Consider the following 16,360-nt stretch of genomic DNA (forward strand, 5'->3'; position numbering starts at 1 on the left):
CCTGCAATCTGGTCCTCTATCCCTGCTACCCTGAGTCATTGTTCTTACTATAGAACCTTGCCGGCCACGACTCCTCACCTGTTAAATGGGATGGTAATATATAATGCAAGGGATGAAGTTCCTCCACAGCCACCGAATAGAATTCCTGGGAAGGGGCAGGGGGCATGGTTCTTTTTTTCTACAAGAACCTGGGAAAAGTGTGGGAGCCCCCTGGCTCTTGTGTGTGCTGTTATCATCACACATAAGCCATCACACCTGCCGAGCCAGGAGCTGAGCTTCCAGTAGAAACCTCCCAGCTGCTACTTGCCAAGGCCTGACTTTCCGTTTTACGTAGGAGGTTAAAGGACATTTCTGTCTCAAGCAGGCATTTCCCATAAACCGAGAGATGGGTTGGGAAATATCTGCTGGTGCCACTGGATGTCTAAACAAGGGAGACAGTGGGGCGGCAGGAGCAGCAGCAGACACAAGTGCCCTCCGTCTGCTCCCCCAGCCAGCCCGGCGGCCCAGGTCCCAGTTGAAGGATGAATTTTCATGTGACGTCTGTGTTTTCACTCTGAGGGACCCGATAGTAGCTGCTGCAATATTTCACCAGCTCTTGTGTTTGTCGGCTCCACTAATCATCAGCCTCAATCACTGGTGCGATATTTTATGAATTAATAAAAATGATCACGGGCAGTCCAGGGGGACCTGAGGAAGAAATGTGTGCAGTAGAATTTTAATGAGCACCGTGGGGAATTTCAACCTTTTCTAGCCTTTTTTTTTAAATCTTCCCTTCTCTCTGCCACGCTCTTCCCTGAAATTTTTTTCTTCCCTGCCCCTCCCCCCCTTTCCTTTAGCAAAATCATAGCTGGAATTGCTCTAAATCACTGTCACGCAAATTAGGTGTTTTTCCTCAGCCTGTTGTTTGGCCCACAGCAGTGCCATCCAGGGCCCCAAACGCACCCCGTGCACCTGCTCTTCGTCCTAATTGAGCAGATGATCTGCCGATTTGTCATGCTTAGCTCAGGCCTCCTTCCTGGCACCCCTCCCCCAGACTGCCAGCCCTGACTTGCCTGGAACAACGGGCAGATGTCAAGCCGTGTGTGCGTGCGTGTGTGTGTGTGAGTGTGCGTGAGTGTGTGTGTGTGTGTGTGTGTTATGACAGATCTTGTACTCATTATTGAATAATTCATTGTTGCGTTAATGTCTTCAGATACCATCTCTCACTTCCTCACTCTTCCTCTTTCTCATCTGGCTCGCTTGGGAAAACTTGATTATGCCTGCTGCTCTGACGACAGAGTATACAGATAAAAGATAATTGCCTGGCTTGACTCCTCCATTGATATGAAAATAAGATTTAAATTATTCACTCCGGTTTAAAGGTTAGTTGAAGGTTATTACAGGGGATGAAGGGAAAAAAAATCACTCTTCATAACGTTCGGGGTTGAGATAAGACAGGTTTGAAAGGGCCTAATTTGCACTGTAGGCAGAAGCGCCTTGTTGTGAATAAACTGAGAGTCCCTCCAGAGATTTTAATCTAGGAGAAGTCAATTATTTATAAGCAAATTAGGGCTGGCTTTTCATATATATAAGACGCTCTCTGTCATAAATAAGTGTGAGGTGGTGTCTGTTTCCTTCTTAGCACCCAGTGTTTCTTGATCTCAAAGCTCTGATCTTGCTCGCAATGGGAATTTAACGAGCCCCATCTCCCCCCACCCCACCCCCATTAGGAGGTAGGCTGCCTTGGTGGGGGCTTTTTTTAATAGATGATAATGGTAATAATAATTTGGCTTTTGGGTTGTGTGCCTCTGAGCCCGGCCAGAAGGCTGAGAAGCCAGAGCCCGAGGCTGCACCGCCCGCCTGCATGCAGCCCCTTCCTACCCACAAACATTTGCCTTCCCAGTGGCTTAGCTATCTCGGTTTTACATAGGAAAGCATCTCTGAGCTGCTTCCTCCCATGAAGGCAAATCTCCCGCCTGAGGATCAATAATTAATGGCCTTCCATGTTTCTGGAAGTTGAACGCTGTTTTGGCAAGTATCCAGTGGCCTCCTCCTCAACAGCGCTCCATACATTAATCATAGGTGGCCATTTCTACCAAAATAAAGAACTGGGGAAGGGAGGTGTCTTATCTACTGTGGGACCAGAAGGTATCCCCTGCCGGATCTTGCAGCTCTCTTCAAGAGCACCCGGGTGAGGGGCTTGCTCCTAGGTCTCATTCTCCAGAATTTCCTCTTTCTGCACCTTCACAGGGCACCATCCCCACTAACCCCAAATCCCCTGGGGATTGCGTCCTAAAACTACGTGGCTTCAGAGAATGAAGCTGTCGAGACTCTATAAAGGGTCCTGGCCTGGAAGCTCTGTGGCTCCGCACAGAGCTGGGGTGGAGGCACTGAGTCCACACCAAGGGAGGGATCCAGTCACAGGAGGTTGCCCTCTGTCTAGCTCCAGATGTTCACAAAACCTCTACGCTCTGAGTCTAAGGTAGTTCTCTGACAGATTTCAGGGAAGGCCTGGAGCAGCCTGGGTTGCCGAGTTCTCACCCTGGCTTTGGAATGGGCTGACCTGTCTGGCTCAGGGGCAGTGTGGGGAGGAAAGGGCAGCTGGTAGCAATGGTATAGAGAAGCTTGAAGCTGCAGATAGGATCGGCGCCAATCTGATCAGCTTAGATTCAGGGGGCTTCTAGATAACATCCTTTCACCCCCTGCTCATTCTGGAGCCAATGACCCTACAAAAGCTCTGCAAGCAAAACTAATGGGCTCTGTGCGTGTGAGTGTGTGTGTGTGTGTGTGTGTGTGTGTGTGTGTGCGTGCACGTGTGTGCGCATATGTGTAATATAGATATATGAACATATTTACCATACATATACCACATATATGCACATATACATATATTCACATATACCTATACTAAAGCAAAATGCATACTTTGGAGTACATTTTGTACAGCTTCCTCACTGAGGCCCAGAGAGGTCCACATCACACAGCAAATAAATGGCAGAACTTAGACCAAAACCCTGCTCTCCTGATACCCAGCTAGTGCTTTTTTACCTTTGTTTTCTATCTAATATTTGAGATTCAGAAACAAGTGAATGTGGCTTCTCATCTTACAATCTATCTCTCCGTGAAGGTGGGGCGAGGACAGGGCTTAGTTCTTCATCTGGACGGGGCTCCTGGGTCCTTTTAAGTTCTAAATTCTATGAATACAAATTTAGTAAAATATTCCTCTAGGAACCTTCTCAAGTGCAGAGACCCTGTCATTAAAATAAAAGAGACATTTACTGTGTAGTTACTCTGGATGAGGCAGGTTCCTGGCCCTGCAAGGGGCAGGAGTGACAAGATTCTCAAAAATCTGGTCAGTCTGCAGAAACAAAATGTTCAAACAGAAAAATTAAACAAAATAAGCAGGTCGGAGGAGTCCATGCGAAGGGCGAGTTAAGTGCTGTGGGAGTTCCCAGTTGGGAGGGACCAGCAGCAGATGGAGCTGGTAGGTCCAGCTTCAGGGAGGAAGACCTACCAAAATGGGCAGGAGGGTGATGGAAGGTGTAGGGAAGGGTGTGAAGCCAGGTGAGCTTGGAGGCGACGGGGGTGCCAGGGAAAGAGGAGCGGCCACATTGGGGGATTCATGGAGAGCGTCACGCTCCGAGGAGCCCTTGCCAGTCTCGAAGCAGAAGGTTGATTGTTGAAAGCTGTGTTTAAGGAGAGACTTACTAGAACGAAGAGGCCTGGTAGGAAATCTAAGAGGAGGGGTCCGACCAGGGTGTAAGGCTGAATTACCTATTTTCAAAGATGAGGTGATAGGATTTGCTGAAGAAATATAAAGAAGAAGGAAACATCAACATGAGTACAGAAAGAAAAAGAAGGAGAGTTTGGGGTGAGGAAACCCGAGGACCCGTGAGTAGTCAATGACAAAGCACAGAGTAAGCCGGGCCCTGCATGCAGGGTCTGGGAGGGGCTGTGACTTAATAACAGGGTCACTGGTAGTTGAGCCAGCCCCAGGTCTCTGGTGCTCCTTCCAAGGGGCCACACTGCCTCATGACAGCACCTCCACTTGAGGGAGAGAAAAGGGGGTGGAATGCTAGCCCCTTGACACACTTTCCTGCCAGGGATAGGAAGGGGAGAGCTCTTCGCTCAGGTAAGGTCTGAAGGAATAGCTGAGTTTCACTTCAGGGGAGCTTGTTGTACCACATCACGTAGGATTTTAATTATTTCAAATCTCTGGGTTCTGGGAGGCCCTGACAGAGGTCTGGGATGGAGGCCACTCTACCGGCACAGGAGATTGATGGCCAAGCAGGCCCGCTAGGTTAATGAGTCTGAGGGCGCTGCAGGAAATGGGTATCCATCAGATCGGTGGATATTAAAACCCTCCTAATCATTTTCGCAGGCTGACTCCCTAATGTGATCCGGCGATGCGCCTGAATTTAAGTTCTCATTACCCATTTCCACCCACAGGTAACAGGTCCCGCTCATTCGCCACGGGCAATTTCCTGCCCCATTAGCTGTGAGAATCAGAGGGCAGCAGGGCCTTAGGAGAGTAAAGGAGCCCATTTTCCCCGCTTCTTAAAATCACAGTGAAGTAACCCTTCCTGTAAGACCCTGGGCTTCTGTGAGTCCTAGGACCAGGTGAGGGTGCCACGTGCCAATTTCCAGCATTACGTAGTGCCTGTCAAATGTGGGAGGCATGCTTGCTCGCTCTCCTGTCAGTGGCAGGGCCTGGGATCAAACTCTCAAGCCCAGAACAGTCATTTCCCTTTCTTTTGATAACAACCCTCCATGTCCAAGCAGAAATGTGGTCTCCTTTTCAGGATAATTTCTCACCCATCAGCTCGCAGGCCTCTGAACGGAATACTACACACCTTACCTACCTGTCTCTGGGGCCTTGCACACAGAGAAGCCCCGATACCACCATCGACTAGCCTCTGACCACACACTGCCTCAGGCTGTCGCCTCTCCATGCACTTTTCTTTCCTCTGAAACCAGGTTAAAGAGGGCAGAGACCACATATGCATTAGCTATCTATTGCTGTGGAACAAATTAGCCCACACATGGCAGCTGAAAGCAACAGTAAGCATTTGTTATCTCCCATGTTTCTGTGGCTCAGCAATCCTAGAATTCTGTGGTTAACGGAATACATTGGTGATTGAGTCGGAAGAGTAGCTTCTTTGTGAAGTGCTGTGTTAAACGTGTGTGGGGCATGGAGCATCATCTTTAGTGAGAAATGTTGAAAAGGTGCTTAAAGGTCTCGGTGTGTAAGTTACTCAGTATAGTGATACTCGGGAGTGGCTTCGTTGGCATGGGGCCTCTCACCAAAGGCCAGTCAAGATGTCAACCAGGGCTGCAGTCTTGATTGAGCACGAGGATTCATTTCCAAGGCCGCTCTCTTGCACAGCTGGCAAACCCGATGCCGGCTGTTGGCAGGAGGCCTCGGTTTCTTACCGCTCCACAAGGTTGCTTGAGTGTACTCACTGACGTGGCAGCCAGTTATGCCCACAATGAGCAATCCAAGAAAGCGAGGTCAGAGCAGCAATGTCTTGTACGGCCTAACCTGGGAGGTCGTACTCCATCTTTTCTGAAAATGCTGTGGGTTACAAAGGTCACCCTATTCACTGTGTGAGGGGACCTCATGAAGGCCAGGTGCCAGCAGGCACTGGGACCATCTTGGAGACTGGCTACCGTGACATCCGATTATTCCATATCCTTACTAGGGCACCTCACTCACAGTAGGTGCCCAATCAAAGGACCAGAAACCTGGCTTGTCTAATCTTCATGTCAACTCTAGAGTGGGTTTTACTTCCCAGAAGAAGAGAAATGCTCAGAAGAGGGCTTGCTCAAAACCCAGCAGCGTGGAAGTCTGTTACTTTTCAAAGTTCATGTACTTTCTGCTCTACTAAGTTGCCTACTTTGAGTTAAGGATTGATTCTTCCTTAATAAGAATTCTGTGATATAGGTAGGGTGAGTGGTATTATGCCCATTTTGGAGGTGAAGAAACTGAGGCCTCGAGAATTTAGTGGCAAGCAGCTGGCAGTAGAATTCAGCACTCTTGTCTTTGAGTCCAATGTTCTACCCACCAAAAATGCTGCTTTTCAATGAAGTGTTTGGAGGTGTGAGCCCCCGCACCACTCTCCCCAGAGCCTAGAAGGCGTAGAGGAAGATGTGTCCTTCCAGTGGCATGGGGGTGGGTGGAGAGACAGGGCCTAGTAGAGGGGATGGGGTGGGGCCGATGCTTCCTATTAACCTGCATCAGTAGTGAGGGCCAGGGACCGGATGGGGGCATCCCTGCCCCAGGTAGAAGCCCCTATCTGTACCAGCAGTAGCTAACATGCCCTTTGTCCCTTTGTAACCACTCAAGGTTGCACAGTGAGTGGGTAATCTGAAGGCACATCCCACCTTTCCACCAAGCTGTCTCTTCAAAGTTACCTATGTGTGATTAGGAAAGGGAGAGGGAGCTTTTCCCTCCTCACTCACAGTGGGGTGGGGTGGAGGTCCAGGAGTACCATCTGGCCTTGGGGATGCAGACACACCTCCCCCAGAATCTCTCTACTTCCTGCTCTCCATCCCCAGCTGCCCAGAAGATGATCGCTCATGTCAATCATGCCCCAGGGACCCCCAGCCCAGTCTCATGGCATTAGAGCTGAGAGGGGCCATGGGCTCAGAGTCTATTCTTCCAGTTTATAGATGGGTAAACTGAGGCCAGAGAGGGAAAGAGGCTACTCAGTGTGCTTTCCAAACCGCAGCATTTGAGGAGACTGGGTACTCAATTCCGCACCCACTTCTCTGCTCTCCAACACTGTTATTAATTAGCCCCTCCTCATAGCCCCACATCTACTTTCCCTCCAACATGCCTTGTGGCCCACTCGCCACTCCCCACCATCACGGGAACAAAATCCCCCTCCCCCAGACCCACATCTCTGGATCTGATGTAAGCCTAGCTCTAACTTGATATCTGACTTTGGAAACCTCAGTTTCCTCATCTATAAAGGAGGAGGGGGTGGCACTGGAGGATTTCCAAGGACTGTGACTCTCACAATATGTGTCTGAGAGGCCAGACCCTTGGGTTTACCCATGAAGCTGGCCCCTTCCCTTCCCTACCTCAGGCCCGGGAGCTTGAAGCCAGTTGAAAGCAGCACTGCTTGACTATGGGGGTTAATAAGTACTTTGCAGGGGGTCACCCCTCTAGCCACGGGGAGAGGGATTGGTTCAGGGGAGAAGGGTCTGGGGCTGAGACCGCAAACCCACCATCCCTTGGGATTTGCCTGTTCTCAGGGATCTGGCAAATCTTCCCAATCGTCCTGAAGGAGAAGAAAGGGAAAGGGAGTGGTTTCAACGCCTGGTTCCCAAGTGGTTCCTGAGGAGCAGGGTGGGTCACAGTTCTGGGTCTCAGTTGCCAAGGAAATGTCAGAAGTGCAGGACTTAATAACACAGCTTTGGTTTGGTGGACGCCTGCTGGCAGGAGCTTGCTGTGCTCTAGCTCCCCTCCCAGCCTTCTAGGATGCGTTGACCTCTCCATTTTATAGACGAGGCAACCCAGGGAGACGGAGCATCTTGCCTTTGCTGGTGGTGGAGCTGGGCCCAGACCCCAGGGGTGCTAGCTCTAGAGCCAGTGCCCTTCCAGGACGCAGTGCCCAGGCCCATGCTCTCAGCTTTTACCTTTGGGTCCCTCAGCCCCAGGTTGTGACAGAGCAAACCGTTATAGCAGGCTGGCTGTCCCCTGCGGGATTGCTGCATCTGGGAGAGGTGGGAGCACGTGGACACGCCTGCACTCAGATATACACTCGAACACACACGTGTATACACCAGCGTGCACACACACTCTCACACGCACACACCTACCTGCAGGCCCACTTACACGCATACATGTAATGACTCGTCCTTGTTTATGCCACGTGTACCAGTGTGCACGTGCGAACACATGTGTTTTAGTCTCACATGCTTAACTCCATGGGGGCTGTAATCTCACAGGAGCCCCTGGATGTCCCTGGAACCAGTCTGCGGTTGCTAGGAAATACGGAGCAGGAAAGAAATCTGGTCCCTTCTCTTTCCCTCTTGGATACAAATCCCCACAAGGCCCTCCCCTGTGCCTTTCTTGTCTTTCTCCCTTCATGGTTCTATTTCTCTTAGTCACCATGGGCCTCTCCTGCTTCCTTTGTTGGGAGGCAGGAGGTGGGGGGGGCAGTGGCGCTGGTATTGAGGCCCACTCGGCTCTGCGTCCCACATTGGGTCGGCTCCTGCGCTGCCCAGCAGTGTTCTCGTTGAAACAGCGTCATCTGACTGTTGCTATTGATTATGGCAAGATTGTGTGTGGCTAAGAGCTCCTCGGAGCCAACTGGTATATTAAGCAATCATTTCTATAGCAGCTGACATAACTCCCCCGGCATCGGTTTGTCCTAATGGGCTTGGTATTACTCATGTGCTAATTGATTGGGCACGGAGGGAAGAAAAACTAAATTCACTTGTGAGGCGATTTTATGGCAGAGCTCATAACAGAGGTAATTTGCTGAAAATGTTCAGTGCCGCTTCGGTTATGTAAGATCGTCTGTGTTCCTGTGTTTTATCTCCTCCGTGCGAAGGCTGGCCTGGCTGGCTGAGCACAGGGACGCAGACTCCCCCAGGAACCGCGGTGACAGCCCAGCTTTCCTCGTCTTCCCAGAGCGCGGCTGTCCCTGGGGGGCGCTGACAATTAGTGCCTTATGCACAACCTTCTTGCCTCAGGGGTGGCTTTCAAAATATCTCAGCTTCTCCTCTTCAAAACTGACTCTAAGGGCAAAATAGTTATTTTCGGATCAGCCATCTAGTGTTACAAAGCTCTTGTTCAGAAAGGAAAAGGATTGCGGTGGCGGGGAAAGGGGGGCACTAGTATTTTTTTAGAGAAAGAATATTTTGCCTGGGAGAGGGAGGGATGGGGAGGCTTGAAGGGCTCCCAGCCTCTCTTCCTCTCCCTCCTCCCTCTCCCTCTCCCTCACTCCTTGCCTCCACCCTCCCTCCTCCTTCTTCCTCCTCCCTCCCAGAAGCCTTACCATGGGTCTCTGGAGGAGTCTTGGCCCCTTCCAGGCTCGTGTGCTCTGCACTGGCAGCGCCACCCTTGTGCCGTGCTGCGGTGATGGAGGGGCAGTCCTTCTAGTCCTATCTGCGGCGACACCCAGGTTGCCATGACCTTCTCTCCAGGTGTGTGTAGCTGCATGAAGTCAGGCCTGGCTCTGTGCTCACATGTTGTTTTGGGTCCCACAAGGCAGGAAGTTTTCTGAAGCAAAGATGAGGGCCTTCCTCGCAGTTCTGAATTGTGTTTTCAGAAGGGAGGCTGGGCTGCCCTGGGCCGCCTTCGGGGATTTTGCAGTCCTGGAGTGGGATAGAGCAGCAGTCTCCAACCTTTTTGGCACCACGGACTAGTGTTCCTATAAGAATCTAATGCCTGATAATCTAATGCCTGATAATGCTAATGCTGGGGAGCGGCTGCAAATACAGACGAAGCTTCACTCACATGCCCACCACTCATGTCCTGCTGTGTGGCCTGGTTTCTAATAGGCCATGGACCGGTACCAGTCCACGGACCGGGGGTTGGGGATATAGGATGCCTGCTGAGGGAGACACTCCATTTGCTGGTCTCCCTGAGAGCAAAGGGTGGGTGACTATAACTTCGGCCCGGGTCCATAGTAGCACTCCTTCCTTTTGATTATGATCAAGGGTCCCTCCGGTGATTTAAAAGTTCCAATTGGAGCAGCCAGGCCGCAGTGATCCAAGGAGGAAACCAAGATGCTGTGTCATTCAGTCTCATTTAAGGCCGGCCAGTTGGATCCTAGAAGCCCACAGCTGGGCTCAGGCCTCTCAGGAGGTTTCATAGGCTCACTAGATCTGGGCTTCACGGTGCTAGAGGTGGAGCTCCAGACCTTCTGGGCAGATTGGCTGTTTCCCTGTAGCCCATTTCATCTCAGATATGTCCAAATCTCAGGAAGTTCCAACATAGAGCCTAGGACTCTTGATCTTCATCTATCCGTCTCCTTTCTGTAGGATAAATGCCCCCAGATTGGTCTTGCCCCTACCCCATCTTATAGATGGGAAACAGGAGTCCTGAGAGGAGAGGGATTTTGTCCAGCTCGTGGACAGGGTCAGAACTAGAGCTCAGCTTTCCTGAGTTCAAAAGCCAAGCAAGGCCTGAGTTCTCCGTCCTCTGCCCCGGCTCTCAGCTGGCGTCTCTGTTCTCTGGGCTGACCCAACCCAACTTACCTTTGTCACACCATCCTCCAGTGACTACTGGGCGAGTGATACTCTCAGAATTCCACCCTGGTCTCTGCTCTAGGGAGGGTTCCCAGCTGGAGCTGTGCTAAGTGTGATTCCAGACAAGTCAATTAGCTTCTCTGAGCTTCTAAATAGGGGTGATAAATACTAGTTAACATTTATTGAGTATTTACCATGGGCAAAAAATAGTGTTTAGTACTTGGTGTACCTCTTTAATTTTAATTATGACAACTCCGTGTGGCAGACACAATTGCGATCCCATTTTTCAGAGAGAGAAACTGAGGTGACATCGCAAGTAGCAGCACAGGGAGGCAACTCAAGCAGTTAGACCACGGGCTGCTGCTCCACTGAGATACAGCCTGACTCTCAGTGTGGTTGAAAGCATTGGAGGAGCTCGGGTGCATAAGCTCTTTGTAAAGTGTTACAGAGGGTGGTCTCAGTGACACATAGAGAGTCTCAACCCTTAGCAGTGGGGGGTGGGTTCCGGGGCTCTTTGACGATCTCTTGTAAACTGTGTGGGTCTTCTCAGATAAATACAGAAGTGTCGTGTTTAAAGATTTTTTCGGGCTCCCTCAGGAGGTCCTGAAATTAAGTGGTCCATTCTTAGGTGCACTGTGCCTGGTGAGGGCTCTCACCCTATCCCCGTGTGTCCTTCCGTCCCAATGGGGAGGTGGGAAGGGTGTGAGGCAGTTTGAGTGTTAGGGGTGAGGAGCTAGGAGAGGTCTCAGGAGTGGGCGGGAGGAGGCTTTCTATGGGAATCTCAGCATGACTGCTTCAGCTTGGGCAGGCCCGAGCACGGCGAGTGTGGTGCGGCTCTCCTGTGGGCCTTTTGACGCTGGCCTGGGTGGGTCTGGTGGGAGCCTCAGGGTGGAGATGACAGGGAAACACACACATCCTAGGATTCCTTGGCGGCCAGAGAGGAGAGACCAGAGGGGAATGTGGGAGCCGCTGGGGGAAGGCACTGATTTTATCAGCGCCTGGATTTCCCCATCCCTAATTATCCTGGGATAGTTAATAGTTTTAGAACATTTGCCTTGGAGCTGAGCTGGGTGAGTCGTGAACAAGGGAACAGAGGGTTCTGATTGCTCAACTTGGCTGGGAGGAGGGTGGTTTTATGAGAGACAGAGGGGACAACCTCCTGTGGGAGGTGGTTGTGGGGCGTCTGGGATGGCCCCGTTCCCAAATGAAAATGATCCGCTTTGCCCCCCGCCTGCCTGAAATCCCACCGTAACAGAATATTATCTAGGTCTGGAAGGATATTCAGTGGTTTTTTTGTTTGTTTGTTTGTTTTTTGGAGTATGTGAAATGCAAATACCACTGGGTGACAAATTTTGTGAGTTTCATTGGTCACCATTCAAGGATGGAAGAAGTTCTCATGGAAGAAAGGTTGAAGGACAGCAGCAGGGGTGGGTTTGACGGCATGAGCTTGGGGGTCAGGCAGAGCCAGGTTCCAGTCTCCACCTTGAGACTTTCCTATTCTGTGATCTTGGAAAGACTCCTTGTGCTCTGTGAACTCACTGGGGGAAGTAAAGCTATGGTAACAGTACTTACTGCACATGGATGTCGGGAGGGTTAAATGAAGTGATACTTGTATGGGTTTAGCCAGAGCCTCATCTGGAGGAAATGTGAAGTGGTGGCTCTTATTATTTGGGGACCAGGAGGGTCCAGGGGATGTCTAGGGACACAGGAAATGCACCTACTTGACTTCACAGGTGGGCCAGTCTTTGCTCCCACACTGGCCTGCAGAGCCCACCCGTCAGCTTAGCTACAGTGGGGAGAATTCCTCCCTGAGATTCCTACAGGTGTGAGCTCCGAGGGTTAGCTCATTCTTTCTTACCAGTGCCCCTGTGGTCAGCCTCTACTGCTGAGAGAGAAGTCTGGGGAGAGACTTAAAGGAGGTGAGGCATGCAGAGAGCAGGGTGAGGCATGCACTGAGGGAAGAGTTACAGGCAAAGCTAACTGGGTGGGGAGGGAGAAGAGAGGGCAGGGTGGGGGCCGTTAGTAATGGCCTTCAAAGCTGTAAGGGTCTGAGATGGGTTCTGAGCAGAAAGAAGAGCAAGACAGTGCCCCGTAGGATGAATTTTAGCAGTGAACAGTAAACGACCATTCAGAGTCTCCTTTCTAACTGCCACCCCTGCTGCCAAGAATGTAAGTTCTATGAGGGCAAGCTTCGTTTTTTCATTGTCGGATTCGTAACACCTGGAACAACCTCTGTGCAACTTGTTTACTATTTCTTGAATGAATATGTCTGTGTGTGTCCGGGTGTGGATACACACACGTGCTCACAGAGGGAGAAAGTCCCACCAAAGTCGGGGATGTTCCGGATGTGCCCCGGGGCCCAGCCACTCTCTGGCCACTGCCGAAGCTTACTCCCAGGAGCCCTCCGCCAGCAAGAAGGTCAGTTCCCTGGCCTAGTACTGCCCCGCTGGTGGGCAGGCAGGTGCAGCAGCCCTGCACAGCCACATGATGGGGAAAGATCTCCTTCTTCCTTCTCCTCCCTCTCTCTCCAGCCTGGGCCTCTCTGCTATGTCCCTCTCTCCATTGTGGGCCACCCTGCCTGTGTATCCTTCTCTTAAGGATCACAGATGTCAGCAGGGCAGACTACTTTCCAAACTTGCCTTTGCCTCTGGTAAGCATCTTTCCAGGCCATTCAAGGTGGGGAGTGGGGGGTCTTGGGGGGGGAGGCGGGGTGCGGGGGGAGGGTCATCCTTGAGCAAGTACCACTGGGGGCTCATCATCTTCTCAGGAGGAGGATGCCCCAGACTCATACCTCTCTCCCCATCATTGCCCCCTGTGGTTTGAGGAGCTTCGTCATACTGCCCCTTCACAGCACTCTGCAGGCAGCGCCTGGAGGGCCAAAGACCTCAACCCCAGGCAGCTGCAAGCAGCCTGATTTTATTGCCTCAGCAGTGCCTTTTCCCACAGGTTCCAGTCTGCTAGAATTCTGTGCAAACAGGCATTTGTTCAATCGCTGTATCTTCTTCCTGCTCCGGGTGCCTTCTCGGAATCTCTCAACTTTAGGGTGTTATTGATTTACCTGTGTGTCCTCTAAATGCGGCCCAGGACAGGCCCTCCTGGACAGATGGGGCTCTCCTCTCTGCGGTTGGAGACTCTAGAATTAAAATCTGACCTCGAGCCTAAAATGCCAAGGAGGCCTGGAGGAGGCCGGCCAAGTGACCCTGGTGTTTGACACTTGACTCTAAAGGAGGCTGAAAGGTTTGGCCCCAGTGAAGTCCTCACCTTTATCCAGCTGTGCAAGTTTGGGGCATTTATGGAGAAGCTACCACCCTCAGCTTCAGTGCCGCCTCCTCCCTGCTGCCGCTCCCTGCCTACGAGGGTGCCCCTGCACCTGGAGTCCAGGCTTCGGACTTTAATTCCCCACCCCCAACCAAGCTGGCATTTGCTCATCTTCTAAAGGCATGGGTTAGTGGTGGAAAAGTCTTCTGTAAACAGCTGAGTCTGCATAGGTAGGCCAGAGTGTTACTCCCCTGCAGGGGTGTGAGCAATATGCTTATAGAGACCCTGCCCCTCCTCAGGTTAGCCTTCCTGCTGTAATCTCAGTGGGAACTGTATCACCTCTTATCTGTAAGAGCGTGTTGCTAATGGCGGAGGTTTAGGGAGTTGAAGGCAGGTGAGACTGTCTTTTGGGCTCCTTCCCCAGCAGTTAAAATAAAGAGAACTTATATACCCTCCCCTGGTGGACTGGGGGCACAGGAACTGAGGTCCAGCCCTGATTTGTCCACTGACCAGACATAGCCTTCCTTTCCTGGCCCTGTAGTTTTGAAGTGGTGCCTGCCAGGTGGTGCTTACCAGGTGCCTGGTCTCCTGTGACAGGCTTTTCATCTACAGACCAGGTCTTGTCTAGTAGATAAGGCTCAAGGACAAATACTTTTGGCCCCAGTAGGCTGGGACTTTGAGCAAGTCCCCAAACACGCTTTCCCTAAAAGGAGGCAATAGCGAGGGGGGGGAGACAGCCTTTGTGTTTGTGACGAGCTTCCTAGGGTCCCAGCTGAGGGCACGGTGAGACAGAGCAGGGCACAGGAAGCAGGTCCTTGAAGTGTGCCAGTACTTGGAGACTGGTGGTACCCAGCGGGGTCTGCAAGCCTGTCCTTCTGGAATACTCGCCCTCCAGTGCTGTAGGTACAGATACTACCCTTTCTCACCACTTCCAAGAACATTTCCTGATGGATGCTCTAGCTGAAAGAAAATCTCCCTCTTTCTCTGTGTCCTTGTAGAGCTTAACTCTGTCCTGGAGTTGCTCTGTGCACCAGGCCAGGAGTCTCTGTCTCAGCTCATGTCCCCTCTGAGTCCACAGCTCTGCCTTGTACACAGCAGGTACTTAACAACTGCTTGAATGACCCAATGACCGAATATTAATGATACGACTGTCACACAAGCAGAGGGTGCCCGGTGCAGCTTCACCTCTGTCGTTTCTTAGACCCTGCAGTTTTATTTGACATCTTGAAGGCTCTAGAACTGACCCCAGGGGAGGAACGCAAAGCAGGGACAGCTGAGTTCTTACCGTGACTTGGATGCCACCAATGACCTTTGATGTAGTTGGGGGGCCGCAGGCTTTCCACCTCACAGATGAGAAGACAAGGTTCTAACAGGTTAAAGACTTCTCCAGGACATCCCTAGTCATGGCAGAACTGGGGCTAGAACCCAGGCCTTTGACCTTTTCGTAATAGGGAACAACGACGAGCAAATCCATGCCTGGACTTGGATAGTGCGGTGCCTCTGGGGGCAGGGGTCATGTTACAAGAGCTTCTTTTTAGGGCTTTTGTGGCTGTTGCTCTTTAACAAAGAAAAATAAAGAAAACAAAATGATTCATAACCCACTACCCAGATAATCCCCGTGATCCTATTTTTTAAACAAAATAAAACATTTAGTTCAGAAAGGTATAAAATAAAACATAAAAGTCCTCTTGCTGCTACTTCGGACTCTCTCCTAGGTAACCTATGTCAACAGGCTTCTTCCAAGAAAAACATACATATCAGCATGGACATTTCTTTATATGCATAACATATTATACGTATTTATGTACACAAAAATGGTTATTTGATACCCATTGTGCTGAGCATTGCAATCTTCATGTCTGTGTATTTCTATATGTTTGTTTATTTGTATGTATCTTTATCCTGACATTCAGAGCTACCTCTTTTTGTTAATGGCTACATAGTTGTCCATCTTACCGTGTTCTGTATATCATTTGACCAATCCATTTAACTGAGGAAGTGTTTCCAGTTTTTCCTCAGTCAAATCATGCAATGCATGTATCTTGGCACACTTTTGTGAGTCTAAAGGGGTAACTATTAAAGTAAAACCCCAACCTTTGATTAAAGTTGTTGGTACTGGAAACTATTGAGCTGTGTCCTTTATATGCAATAGTTATTATATTAATAATAGTAACACACATAGCACTTACTATGTGCCAGACAGTTAACATGTAGAGCTCATTTAATTTTCACAGCAACCTTAGGAAGTAGGTAATAATATTCTCCCCCTTTGACAGATAAGGAAACTAAGACACAGAGAAGTGAAATGACTTGCCCAAGTTCATGGAGCTAGTGCTGTAACAAAGTACCACAGACTAGATGGCTTAAACCACAGAAATTTATTTTCTTACAGCTCTGGAGGCTAGAAAGCTGAGATCAAGGTGTCAGCAGGTTGTGTCTTCTGAGGCCTCCTACCTTGGATTATAGATGGTCCTCTTCTCCCTCTGTCTTCACGTCTTCATTTTGTGCCTGTGTCCTAATCTCTTCTTATAAGGACACCAGTCCTATCAGATTAGGGCCCACCCTAATTACATATTTTACCTTAATTACCTCTTTAAGTACTCTGTCTTCAAATACAGTCACATTCTGGATACAAGCAGATAGGACTTTAACATATGAATTTTGTTGGGGACACAATTTAGCCTATAATGGCCAGTAAGTGGCAGAGCCAGGATTCGAACCCAGTTCACTTGTCCCAGGGTCACAGTCTGGACTAGTACACCGTGAAATTAGCACAACCAGGAAGGAGCTAGCAGGCTGATACGAATGACTCTGGCCACAGCAGTGACCCTGTGCCACGCAGAGATCTCCCTGGGAGGATGCTCTCAGCCCTCAGGGCCCTGGAAGAGCGGCATTCCCACTCCAGCCCAGCTGGAGG

Source organism: Pteropus medius, unplaced genomic scaffold (assembly GCF_902729225.1).
Source record: "Pteropus medius unplaced genomic scaffold, Ma_sr-lr_union100, whole genome shotgun sequence".
NCBI classification, from domain to species: Eukaryota; Metazoa; Chordata; class Mammalia; order Chiroptera; family Pteropodidae; genus Pteropus; species Pteropus medius.